This window comes from Papaver somniferum, chromosome 10, assembly GCF_003573695.1.
Source record: "Papaver somniferum cultivar HN1 chromosome 10, ASM357369v1, whole genome shotgun sequence".
NCBI lineage: Eukaryota > Viridiplantae > Streptophyta > Magnoliopsida > Ranunculales > Papaveraceae > Papaver > Papaver somniferum.
Genome location: NC_039367.1, coordinates 87,678,758 through 87,692,971, shown reverse-complemented (window position 1 = coordinate 87,692,971; position 14,214 = coordinate 87,678,758).

Sequence of the window (14,214 nt, the reverse complement as noted above, 5' to 3'; positions counted from 1 at the left end):
AATTTAAGTTAAAAACAGCAAAAAAATTGTTTCTGGATCAGCAGACCTCCCAAGGCCCCAAGGCCCCGCTCCCGGACTAATGTAATATAATATATAGTATAAATAGTATATACCCTAGTGAAATTGTGTGGGGTGGGAATTGAACCCATGCCTATAGTGTGGGAGCTCAAAACAATGCCACCATACTATCTCTCTAACTTTGGCATATTATTACAAAACTATGTTTTTAAATATATACCCCAACACCGTAGCATCCAAGGATGCTTTCAAGATTTTTATTATTGGTCGACCAAATGAGGAATTGTGACTATATAACATTCGATCTTCTATTATATATGTACAAGTAGTTAGTCCCTTATTAGCCTTGCGACTCTATATTAAATGAAATCTAGAGGTGAGGTAGCACTGGAACATTAAGGAGTTGTTTTTTTTTTTTTTATAATCAAACCATTAATATTTCATTCCAAATAAGAAACGTTTACATGATGATTTTTAAGAGAAAACAAGTACAACATAAACATGAAATAAATATAATGATAGATGCAAAACGAAAATAAATCGCGAAGAGAAAGAGCGATCCACACCGGTAGCACCCAAATCTTGTATGTAGAGATTGGAGAAGGAACGATATTCGAAATCATAGTTCGACCACTTTGATTGATTTTCTTCTTGAAAAGAGATATTCCTATGAGAGATGACTGATTTGCCCAAAAATCGCCGATGTACTTATATCCAACAAACTAAATCACGAATAAATCTATAGAATGAAACACTAACAAAAGTATAGATAAAATCGCTCCTAATATCGAAGAGAATAATCGCCCTAATAGCGAAGAAAAAAATCGCTCTACTAGGGAAGAAATTTATTCAAAATAACTAAAAACAAACAATCTTTGCTCATATCTAGCCCCAAAAGGACTAGACCTGGGCAAAGAAGGAAGAAGATGATGGGTTTTCTCTATGCTTCTTGAGAAGGGTGAAAGAAGAAAGAGAAATCAAAAGTAAAGACGGAACATTAAGGAGCTAGCATGTCACGTTATGCAAGTGATATTATTTTTTTTATTCCGAAATATCTTATTTTTTAGTCAATCAACAATTTCAATTTATTCAAATCAAAATGTGATTACATGATCGCTTACAAGAATAACAAAAACATCAAAATACAAGATAATAAGAACCCTAATACAAATGAAGATATCGATTACAAATACATCGCGAAAAGAAAGAGCCATATACCGTAAAGATACCCAATTTTTATAGATGTAGTAGGGAAGGATGATGGTATAATCCGGAATCGATTCCGACCATTTAATCTGATTTTCTTCTTCTTCAATAAGAGATACTCCTATAAGAAAGGAGTTATTTGCCCAAAATCTTGTAAAACCAAACAAACTCAGATGCGCTAAATCCTTTGGATTGTCGATGTTCTTGAATCGAGAATAGCAAGTCACGAACCAACGATCTAGGTTTGAATAAATCGCCCTCAAAGCGAAGAGAAACTCGCCCAAATTGGCGAAGAAAAATCGCTCCAAATAGCGAAAAAATATTTCAAATGACATCAAATTAAAAACAAAAAAAAAACTAATTTTATTCGATTAAAATTTAAAAATAAACAGAAATCTTGCTCAGATCTGGTCCAAAAAGGACCAAATCTGAACAAGAAATTAATGAAGGTTAAGGTTTTTTTTTCTGGAAAGAAGAGGAAAAGAGAGGAAGGAGAGAGAAGAAATTTCAAACTACGTTAATTTCTTATTCCAAAATATTAATTAGTTGTCTTTAATCTTCATTCTGGCTATTTTATGTTGTGCCTAATATTTTCCCTTAACGTGTAACTTTCCGTTTTTATGCTGTGCCTAATAGTTTTACATTAATGTGTAGCCGGCCTTAGAAAAAAACGGGATCTAATTTATTTTCCCGACAAGTTTGGGATCTAGGAAAATTATTTTCCTATTAGGTTGGGGTTTATGTGAATTATTTGGTGCCTATAGATTTCCTCACCCCTAGATTAAGTGGATAAGGGGTGTCTAAACTATATAAATTTACTAAGTTACACTAAATATTAAAATTCATTCCTAAGCGTATCCTTCTAAAATCCAAAAAATTTCAAATTCTTTCAAAATTAAAACCTACTCAAATCATTTTCCTTATAAACTAAAATTAAAATCTAACTTCATCAATTCTAACGACATCGATCGATTTATAGGAAATTTCATCATCACATTTAAAAAATAATATCCAATCTAAACATCGTTGGTTGCAACCCATACTCTTAATTATATTTGTGATCGTCTTATCCAATCAAAATCGAAAAATACAAACAATCTTGGGTTTATTTGTATGACCATAATTCGTTGATGTCCATGTCCATATGGACCGATCTCTATGATAATCGATCTATGTTCATGACCACGTCAACCGATTATTCTGTATATGTTTTCTGGTTGAAGAGCATTTAACCAGAATCGGTTGATATTCATGTCCATATCCCCCGATTTTTGTATGGAAGAAATACCAAGTTTTATGCATTTTTTTTGTTGTTATAATCGGATTACGTGAAAGTCCAGGTAAAGCGATTGTATAATCTTTGTTTATCAGAGCATGGCAGAATCGGTCTATGTGTACATCTATAAAAACCATTTATAACAATCGGTGTACATTAGTAAAAATTGATTCTGGATTTTTCTCGTGAACCGAAAAAACTCAACCCAAAATCGTTTATGAGGGGACGAACATCACCCGGTTCCTGGTTGAGTTTTTTAAAAACAAATATGATTTTTTCATGTTTTAATGATAATTTAAGGTTAGTTGATTTTCATTTTAATTTAATTAAACATCAATTAATCTCTATTAACACTAATTAATTAAAGATAAATTAGGCATTACGTAAAATAATTGGGTAATGGGTTTTCCCTTTTATTTCTCAATGCATGTTTTTGTCCTTTAATAACAAGCTCCAAATAAATCTCCTAGGACCCAAACTAGGCAGGTTTATTTGATTTTCATTATTAGCTCATCTTTCACTATATCGAGCAAGACGTCAGCAAAATTTGTAATACTTCCAATTTATGATCCCCTTTTTCCCTATAATTTTTATGATTTTGGATAGACCATAATGGTCGTAGCATATTACTCTATGAAACCGGCAGGGGTCATTCTCTAATATCACCATATGTGAAGATGTCATCGGCCTTATGTCACTATCTCTCCACTGTTGTGACCATACCGTCCCAACTTCCAATCGGGTTGCGAACGATTACAACTCAAAGTTGTCATCTCCACTGCCGATTATTACTATCACCAAGGTTCAACACCACTCATTAGATAGTACAAAAAAAATTCTCCACTATGTCTATCCAACGAACCTGTTTTGCAGAGACAACACTATGATAAAGCTAAGTAACTACACTTTGTCTCAGAACTCAATACTTAAAAAACAAAAAAAGTCACAATCTAATGCTTACCACGCAACAACATTGTTGTTTCGTGCTAAGCATGTGACTTAATTTTGATGGTGATTTTTTAATCTAGGGAGAAAATTGTACGCCTGTACCTTTGACCCGACATCGGAATTACTGAGTTTTGATATGCTTTTATTGTGCAAAGAATCTAAACCTAATAAGCGGATATGCCTCTCATTATGTATGTGTATAGCTATATTTATGAGCTTCATCTGGCTGAATTCAGAAAATATATGTATTCATATACGAATTGTATTTACTGTACAACTCAATATCTACATATATGTAAAATCATCAGAATAATATTGTTGCATGTTGCAATACTCCAAGGTGTTTTATAATTTTATCACATTAGAACTCAAGCTCCTAGATGAATTGCACACTGGTATAAAGCCTTGTAATACCTCGATATTCGGTAGGGGTTGGGCGAATTGAATATAAGTAATAGTTTGTCATTTTCTAACACCGAGGCCTTTTCAGCACAATTGGCTCTAGAGTTGGCAGAAAACTCTGCAGTTAAGCGTTCTCGGGGGGGTGGGGGTGGGTGGGGGAGTAATCCAAGGATGGGTGACCACCCGGGAAGTTGCTTCTGGATTACAGCAATGATGCCCGTTGAAAACCCCACACTGTCGGATAATCGCAGTGGCTAAATTGGGATAATATCGGTCAAGGGACGGGTCATTACAAGCTTAATGAATATTTATTTAATGTTGTTTTCCTCAGCTGAACTCTTAATACTGACCCGACATCCATGCTCATTCTCAGTTGAGTAACGTGACTTCACTGGAGTTTTCAATTAAGTAATGTATAAAGGCACCTGGTCAAGTGGATCATAATTGTGCCAGCAGGATCAGGTAGTCTCCGTGCTACTTGCATGAGTAGAAAATTTAAAGATTTTGTATTAAATCACAAAATTTTCTTAATTTATTCAATTTTATGTCAATACACAATATTTCTTTATTTGTCTTAATTTTGTGTCAACACACAAAATTTAATTATTTTCTCCTAAAATTGGTACAAGCATGATATCTCGATTCCTATTGGTCGAGATTAATCCTAGCCAAGCAACGCATTAAGCCATCCCTTGCCAGGTTAGTACAAAACACTAATTTCGGTTGGAATTGACGAAATAAAGAATTAAGGTTAAACTAGCCAGTCAAGGAATGCGTCCGAACGTACTACTTGGACGATCAAATTGACAAGCTTCATTCGTGATGTGATCGACCGATCAGGTTGGTTATAGCATACCTTCTCCTCTATCTCAGTGGCCGACTAAAGTAAGTCAGACGAGCTTCCTAACAACTTGTTTAGATGAGATCGTGACTGCCCAGGTCAGTCGCGAAATAATCTTGACCAGTCAACTTGGTCATCCTATCTAACTAGCCTATCTCCTACCATGATATACTAATCAGGTTCCAAGGTGACTACATATCGTCGTTCTATCTTTCCATCCAATCAGTTCCTTATAGACTACCTGCTCTGCTCCCAATAACCGACCAGAGTAGGCTTGTCGAGCTTCCTAAAATTCTATTTAAGTTAGGTCATGGCTGCCTAGGTCAGTCGCAGAATAACCTCGACCACTCAACTTAGACGGTAAATCTATCTAGTCTAGCTCCTACCATGATCGAACAATCGGGTTCCATGGATATTACCAACCGCCTCTCTACCATTCTGGCTAATCAGAATTCTCGGAGTCGACTTGACGATCTTCCAATAGTCGTCCAAAGTAGGCCGGTCGAACTTCCCAAGTTCGTGTGAATCGCACAGGAGATTGTCCATGTAAGTCACATGTGCCAAACCCTTAAATTGAAATTTTAACGTTTACAAACGTTGCAAACAATGTGCAATATTCAAGGTTTCTTCAACGAAACACCTATGCATTACAATTAGTGTTGCAGTTGGCTTATAACAACTATCACGCTTATAGGCGTTAAAAATTTGTTGTGAAATTTAATCTTAGGGATAAACTATTCCTTTTAATGGTCGCGGTCATTATAAAAATACCTTCGACCCATCTCAATCGTCCACTGCGCAAAAAATGTTTATGTAGGTATCGAATTCATCATGCGATTGATTTCGACAGTTCACTTCACACGACTTATTCAATTCTACTTACTCAAGAACACCATGTATCGTTTTGGTCCTCTTCACACTAGTAATATTTTTATGAAACATGACTTGCCACTCATGACCCACCTATAACCTAGCTTGCATGTGATTGATCGAAATATTTCTTTACATGTAGGTCTTATATGCACGAACAAAAACACATGTTAGTTGCTGAGATAATCACATATCTTCTCCACTTCTGATGACCACTTTTCACATGTCATGGTGTTGGACCCACTAAGAAACTACCACATTCCACATCAATGGTTCATTCAAATTATAACACACTTACTCTCACAACCTATTTACTTCATCAATTAGGTAAGTGGAGGTCATGCAGGTGTTGATAGTGGTTTTTAACTTAGGGTTAAAATTGTAAAACTGTGCATCTGACATGACGTCACTATGACCATTAGAAAATTTATTGAATCAGTCAGCATGCCTACGTAAGAATTACCGGGGTACCTTTTTTTTTACATGGGTCATGTTCCACGGCAGAACCCTTAACATTTACCAACATAATCTATGTCAAACCCTAATTCTGATGTTATCGCGCCAAGGCATGCCAACCACGACTCTGCGCGAAGGCATACCGACCATGCCAGCCGCACCACCGTGCCAATGGTATGCCATGCCAGCCACGACTCCGCGCCAAGGCATGCCAACCATGCCAGACGCACCACCGTGCCAATGGCAAACCATGCCATCCATGTCTCCGCGCAAAGGCATGACAACCATGCCAGTCGCACCACCGTGCCAATGGCATGCCATGCCAGCCACGACTCCGTGCCAAGGCATGCCAGCCACGTCTCTGCGCCAAAGCATGCCAACCATGCCAATGGCATGCCGCGTCAGCCACCTTGTCGCGCCTAAGCCATGCCATGACAGCCTTCCCTTCACGAATACAAAAACGAAGGCCTGGAACAATCAACGACCACCGTTCTATCTTAGATGAAAATCTTAGCCGTCCAAGGTCGCCAACCAACGCATGATAACCTTTGTCCCAACGCCAAAACCCTAGTTTTGGCCACGCCAAGGCATGCCGACCATTCCACATGTGTCAATGGCATGCCGCGCCAACCACCTTGACGCGCCTAAGCCATGCCATGCCGGACTTCCCTTCACGGCTACCAAAACGAAGGAATGCAAAAATCAACGACCACCGTTCTATTTTAGATGCAAATCTTTGTCGTTCAAGGCAACCAACGCATGGTAACCTTTGGCCCAACGCCAAAACCCTAGTTTTGGCCACACCTAAACCGCTACAAGGCATGCCGACCATGCCACATGTGCCAATGGCATGCCGCTTCTAAGCCATGCCATGCCGGCCTTCCCTTCACAGCTACCAAAACGAAGGCCTGCAACAATCAACGGCCACCGTTATATCTTAGATGCAAATCTTAGCCTTCCAAGGTCGCCAACCAACGCATGATAACCTTTGGCCCAACGCCAAAACCCTACTTTTGGCCACGCCTAAACCGCGCCAAGGCATGCCGACCATGCCACATGTGCCAATGGCATGCCGCGCCAGCCACCTTGCCGCGCCTAAGCCATGCCGTTCCAGCCTTCCCTTCACGGCTACCAAAACGAAGGCCTGCAACAATAAACGACCACCCTTCTATCTTAGATGCAAATCTTAGCCATCCAAGGTCGCCAACCAACGCATGGTAACCTTTGTCCCAACGCCAAAACCCTAGTTTTGGCCACGCCTAAACCGCGCCAAGGCATGCCGACCATCCACATGTGCCAATGGCATGCCGCGCCAGCCACCTTGCCGCGCCTAAGCCATGCCATGCTGGCCTTCCCTTCACGGCTACAAAAACGAAGGACTGCAACAATCGACGGCCAACTTTCCATATAATATGCAGATCTTAGCCGTCCAAGGTCACCAACCAACGCATGGTAACCTTTGGCCCAACGCCAAAATCCTAGTTTGGCCACGCCTAAACCGCGCCAAGGCATGCCATGCCACACGTGCCAATGGCATGCCAGTCACCTTGCCGCGCCTAAACCATGCCGGCCTTCCCTTTGCGGCTACCAAAACGAAGGCTTGCAACAATCGACGGCCATCTTTCCATCTAAGATGCAGATCTTATCCGTCCAAGGTTACCAGCTAACGCATGAAAACCTTTGGCCCGACGTCAATACCTAGTTTTGGTCGCGCCTAAACCATGCCAAAACCCTAGCTTTTGGCCGCGCCCAAACTATGCCATGTTAAAGCCATGCCGGCCATGTTTTCATGCCACTGGCTACCAAATGAAGGGTTGCAATGATCAACGGCTACCCTTCCTCGCAAGATGCAAAATCTCGACCGTCGAAGGTCACCACCGAGCCGGAAAGTCTCTCAAGCTCAACTTGCCAAACAACATCAACATGCTACATGTTTTACACGAAAACACTCGAGACATCAACACATGTCGCAAACTGGGGGATGCTCTTTGGGTATTTGTTTGGAGGTTTACAACGTCCGGCGTACACTACGCCCGTCACAAGACAATGTCATAAGAATGAGGCGGTTAGTAAATACAGGGAGTAATGGTGAAACGCTTTCTTTTATGGAACATCAATTCCAGGCGTTACCGGTTACCACCTCCTCCCATTTACTCATTCGTTTTCCATTTCTTACGAGACCAGAGTACGTTTCACTTCGACTTGTATAAATAGGTCTTACCTATTTCCACCGAACAACAAGTTCTGGTCAGGAGCATACAACACTCAGAAACATTTGCTATCTTTCCCATCTGTTAGCTTTCCACTTTCTGATACAAGTCGTCAAACAACTACTCTTCTAGAATCAATTATTCTGGTCTCAACACTCTCTTCGCTTCCCTCCCCAAAACTAACCCTTCTCCTCCACTTTGTGACCGAAGCAAGTCTGGAACGACTATTTCTTGGTTTATGTCGAATTTATACAGATTGATCTCTCGAATCTAAAGTACTCCCTTGCAGTAAATTGTTAAGGGTTTAGACTCGTTTCTCACCCACCCACCCGAAATTACCATAATCAGCAGAAACTGTTTTCACCCTCAAACAGAAGGTAAACCCTAGACATACAAGTAAGCCTAGTCCTGCAGGTAATCCTTGGTCATGCAAGTAAGCCTAGTCATGCATGTAAGTCTTGGTCATGTAAGTAAGCCTACTTACGCAGGTAAGCTTGGTCATGCATGTAAACCTAGTCATGCAAGTCACATTTACAACCAAGTATTATTTTCTACCAATATACTCGAGACGTCACCAATGTCACAAATGGAGGATTTCATCAGGGTATTGATCTGGCAGTCTATGGCAATGCGGTGTTCAATGCACCCATTATGAGAAAGTGTTAGGAAATGCGGAAAATTAACGAGTGAGTAGTGGGCGTGAAACCGTCCATTCTTACCTCTATAATAGGGACACGTTTTCATCACTTCTACACGATCTACACCTTCTCACTCCTCCACAACTTTTACTTCCTAAGAGATTAGGGTGAAGAAGCATGATTACACATAAATAGATTTTATGATTTATTTCTGAATGGGTAATGAGTGAAAGTATACAGAATACACATAACACACTCCTTACGATCTTCAAGAAAGTTCTAACTTATGATACATGCTCATACACCTTCACCTCTCACATAGTCTACCACTCTGATCTCAACACTTCATATTCTTCCCTCCTGAGACCTACCCTTCTCCTTCCTTTGTGACCGAAGAAAGACTCAAACGAATATTTCTTGGTTTAGGCCAGAATTGTCTCGAATATAAAGTACTCTTGTGTAGCAAACTAGTTTAGGATTTAGACTCGTTTCTCATCAACATACCCCATTTTAACATTTTTGGCAGAATCAGTTTTTACCCAACCACATCTTCCTATTTAGACATTTATCTTCATATACATTCGTTGGAGAATATCTAACTTTGTCTATGGTTGATTAAGTTCCTATTGAAAATATATACATACAAATATAGAGTTGCTAACTATCTATAAAACATATACATAAATACTAACTAAGATAAACACATGCATGATGAACAAAATGTTAAAGAATTGCTCGGTTATAAAGTTTGGTTGTCATATTTTAGTTTCAAAACTCGAACCTACTTGATTTGATTGCTAGAGTCAACTTCGTTAGATTAAAGTAGGAACATAGAAATATTGAGACTCGCTCTTGTTACTCACGAAGAATCTGAAGACGTATTGCCATTAACAAACATTTCATCCTTCAATTCGAGGTTTGTAACACTGACTTGACTTGTTCAGTTTCTATTTTCGTTCTCAAGTCAGTATTTATTGAACACATATGTCTCTAGTGTTTGTGATTTGGTCATTATACTATGCTCAAAGTGCCAAGAAAAATATATACTAATTCTTTTATACAACTTTGGTATATAGAGTTACGAAGTGTTGTTTAACTATGGACTTCGTAAAATCGACGTAATAATAATTAATAATTATTTATTATTTAGTGTGTTGAACATTCAGTTGAATGAACACCTTAGGATTGTGTTCAATTACATAGTTTAAGGGAGTACACTAGTGAAATTTGTTTCGTATCTAAATAGGTGATTCAAAGGATATACACTAGGACCAATCCATTTAAATGATCTTTACTAGGACTGCTCCTAAAGATATCTAGTAGGATCGATCCCTAAAGGATCTCTAGTAGAACCGATCATAAGAAGTCGGATCTCTACTAAGACAGATCCTAAGGATTTCTAGTAGGATCGATCCTCATAAAACCAAAAGTGCATTTTCCATTTGTCTATTATCTTAGGGTTTACGTAGATATTAAAATGTCGTTTTGTTAGAAATGAAAGGTTCAAAACATTACGACGTAGTATTTAAACATGTATTAAACTCTTATTACTTAATATTCAAGAATTTTGTTGGATACTCAAGGAGACGACCAAAACCAAAATATTCTGATATCTTTTATGTACTAGGATTTATATGCTTTCCATATCAAGAGGTCTGCATATCTCTAGTTAATATATAAGAAAAGTATATGAGTGACACCAATATGCTATCTAATATTAGTTATCAACTAAGAGTTATTTCGGTATATGAGTTGGATTACATTTGGAATTTGTCAAAACCGAAAATATACATTTATTGCATATCTTAAGGATTTTCGGATTTGGTAATTCCTTGTTGTCCAAACAATCCTTTCTCATTACACTATAAATAATGAAGCTTGTACTCTTACAAAATCATTCCGTTACACACTGTCAAACCTTTTGTGTGGAAATCATACTCGTCGATAGAAAAGAGTAATATAATTAGGTGAAATCTCTTGTGCGGCCTTCTTTAAAGTCTTTTTTGGGATCAAGAAATCTTTAGTAGTACTGTTGATGGAAAACTAAATTATATTGATTTGGTTGACTAAAGGTGTAGTTATCCTTGATCTATCAAACTTGATTATTTTAGGTTATTATTTTCTAATATAAGGTCGGCCAAGTTTGTTTTAGGATCTATTCGATTCTAAATCTGAAGATAATACTAATGATTTACGATTACTACATGAGTGTGATTTGTGATTACCATTCTACTTTTATAGTTGCCAAAGAAATGTGGGTTAAAACACACAACTTTTCACAAATATATTCAATTTTATTTTGTTAGAAAAAATATAGGCGGTTAAAATATCAACGAGTTGCGAAGAATTCATAAGCGAAAGGTCTGGGAACTAAATTTGATGCACGCTAGAGACTTGTGTTTCTTAAGGGTCCACGTTATAATTTTTGCATGGTGTCACGTGATTTTGCTCATTTACGTAAGGTTTTCTTGTAGAAGGAGAAACATATGCTAACAGATCTGTGGCCTTCCAATATGATAGGCATCAGGATACAACTAAAACGGGGTAACCGAATTGGGATCCCTTATGGGTTGCATTAGGTACATAAAGTAATCAAGAGTGTTCATACTGGACTAGATCTCATGATTTTCAACTACTGGTTGATATTATTTTGTTGTTAAGAATATTTTATATTGTTACCTCTATTTTTCCACCGTGTCTTTATTATTGTAAAAAAAAATTTGATTTATTCAAATGTGTGTATGTCTCTCTTCTCCATTCTTTAAAAAAATATATCATATCTACGAAAAACTGGTGATATTCATATGACCTTTCTTTGAGAATATTAAATCATGAGTAAGCATGAAATAAATATTGAGTTGCATAGTAATTCTAGGGGGGTGACGTTATGAGGTATATATTATGGGTAACAAATGTGGATAAGGTAAATTCCCCCAAAAAAATGTTTTTTGTCGGAAAACATAAAGCCGAAAAAACAAAAGAAGAACTCCAACCAATACCTCTAATTTGGGGATAGTTAACTGACCTAAAAAAAACACAAACAGTTGAACTAATCGCATACATGTTATTTTATTACCTAGGTTGTTCAGTTATGAACATGTATATGAATATATGCTTAAAAAAAAATTTATTAGGGGCTCCAAAAAATTTCTTTTGGAGGCTCATATGAATTCAAATGTTCTAAATGTGGATGAGGGGACCGAATCTATAAAAAAATATAACAATACCCTTTGACAACTAACCTAATTACCTAAACTAAACCTAAATATAAATAAACCAAAAACTAAAATTAAACAAAAAAGAACACCTCTCTTACTCCTTTTCCTCTTTTCTTTTCCTCCATTGCCTTTTCTTCGGTATTCTTTTCTTTAGCGACTATTGTCTTAGCCAATAATAATTTCAATTGGGTAAGAATTGAAAATCCCACCATTTTTTTTCTTTTGATTGCATGAATAGGTTAAATATGATTGAACTAGGGATCTAAAGATTAATTTTGGAACTCAATACGGTTGGGAAACCAATGTTACCAACCATAAACCAATTTTACGGTTTGGAATATGGTTTAAGGTTGATTTCCCAACTGTAAAAAAAAATCAGTTGAGAAAAGAGGAAATTCCAACTGTATTTATGGTTTGCGGTGTATCTCAACCGTGTTTTCAATTTTTAATTTTTATTTAAAATGTTTCCCTGGATTTATCTACGCTTGGGAAAACATGAAGTTCCAATTGTATTTATGGTTTATAATTGATGGCATTCTAGCCATTAGCAAAATTAGTAGGATAAAAAGGTTTTAGAGATTACTATTTGTTGACCCGATATTACTACCTTGTGAGCGCGAAACTTCGGAAACAGAAAAATCACATCCAGAAAAAACAAAAAATAATACTACTTCCAGAAGCCTTTCTTTCCTTCGTCAAAGGAAATATAGAAAAATTAAATTTCTTTACTATTTTCCCACGCATCTCATATACAGTCTAGTGTGAATCAAGGAAATCAAACAACTTAACTCATATGAGTTAGTATTTTTTTTCTTTTTTAAGTCCAACTATGTCTTGAAAAGAATAAAAGGAAAAAATCTTGGAGTATTGAAATCGACTGACGCATCAAAGAGTCTTTTTCACTGTGTATTACATGTTGGAAAAAACGATTAATAAAATTGATTTTTAAAGACTTTTAATTAATTGTTTTTTTTATGAATGAAAAACTTATTAGTCCCACATCGTGGAGTTTCCACTCTTTAGTTGTTTTAAGAGAATATATAAGCTTTTTAGTCCCACATCGGGGAGTTGCTCTTCTTAAGTTGTATTTGGCAATTATATAAACAAATTCACTACTTTTGTAAAATCTACGGTAAAGGGGTTGCTTTATATTTTAGAGGGACCCCTAATGGAAAATATTTTATAGCGTTTCTTAAGCGTTCGCGATTTTCCTTAACGGTTTTTTTCGGAGTTTCCAAGCTCAAGTTGAGCATCTACTACATATGCTTGTAGTAGGGTGTTTTATCCTGGAGATATCCGTCCTGTGAGGGCTATAGCATCACTCTTGAGTGTAGCCGGGCGCTAATGTCTTAAGGGCAGCGTGTTGAACACGTGACTCACTCTGTTTTTCCAAAGTTTTGCCTTGTTGCTGTTGCGAAGATATGGGGAGCTTGTTCGTTTCGTCAAAGCAGTCACTTCCATTATAAAGGAGCTAAGTATCAATAACTTTTGCTTATTTGATTCTTTCTTTGTTTTTGATTATTGCACCCAACAATCTTAAGACATTAGTATTTGTAATAATTGAAAACGATTGACTGATTTGTGAATCATGGATGTTCATTGTGGAATGAAAAATAAAAATAAAAAAAATGAATTTTTGGTCAGCTGTATAGTTTCGAAGTTATCTCTTAATCTATAAGGAATTTCGACGAACCCTTTGTACATAATGTAGTAGACATCCTGATAGTTATCCGTGTTAAATTTCAGAATTTTTGGAGTTGCAAAAGTATTTTTTTGATATTTTACAAAACATAAAAAACGTTTCTGAAAAAATTCTGACGAGCAGAAATTTGTTGTTGACTAAATTCGTTTTTGTGGGGTAACCATGAGTTTTTTGAAACACTGATTCAAACGAAGTTTGTATATCTAAATGTTATCTTCAGAACTCATATTTTACTTTCTAATTTGGAATTGTGATTTGTGAATAAAGGTGTCATCTCCGAGGGACATGGCTAATAGGCGCATGTGGTTGGAAACAAATCTTCCAAAGATGGCCAAGGTGAGAACATCGAACGCAACTCTAAGCGTGGTCTTCATAATAAAGGTATGTTTCGTAAACCTGAATCCGGAATTACTTTAGTTAAGGGTGAGT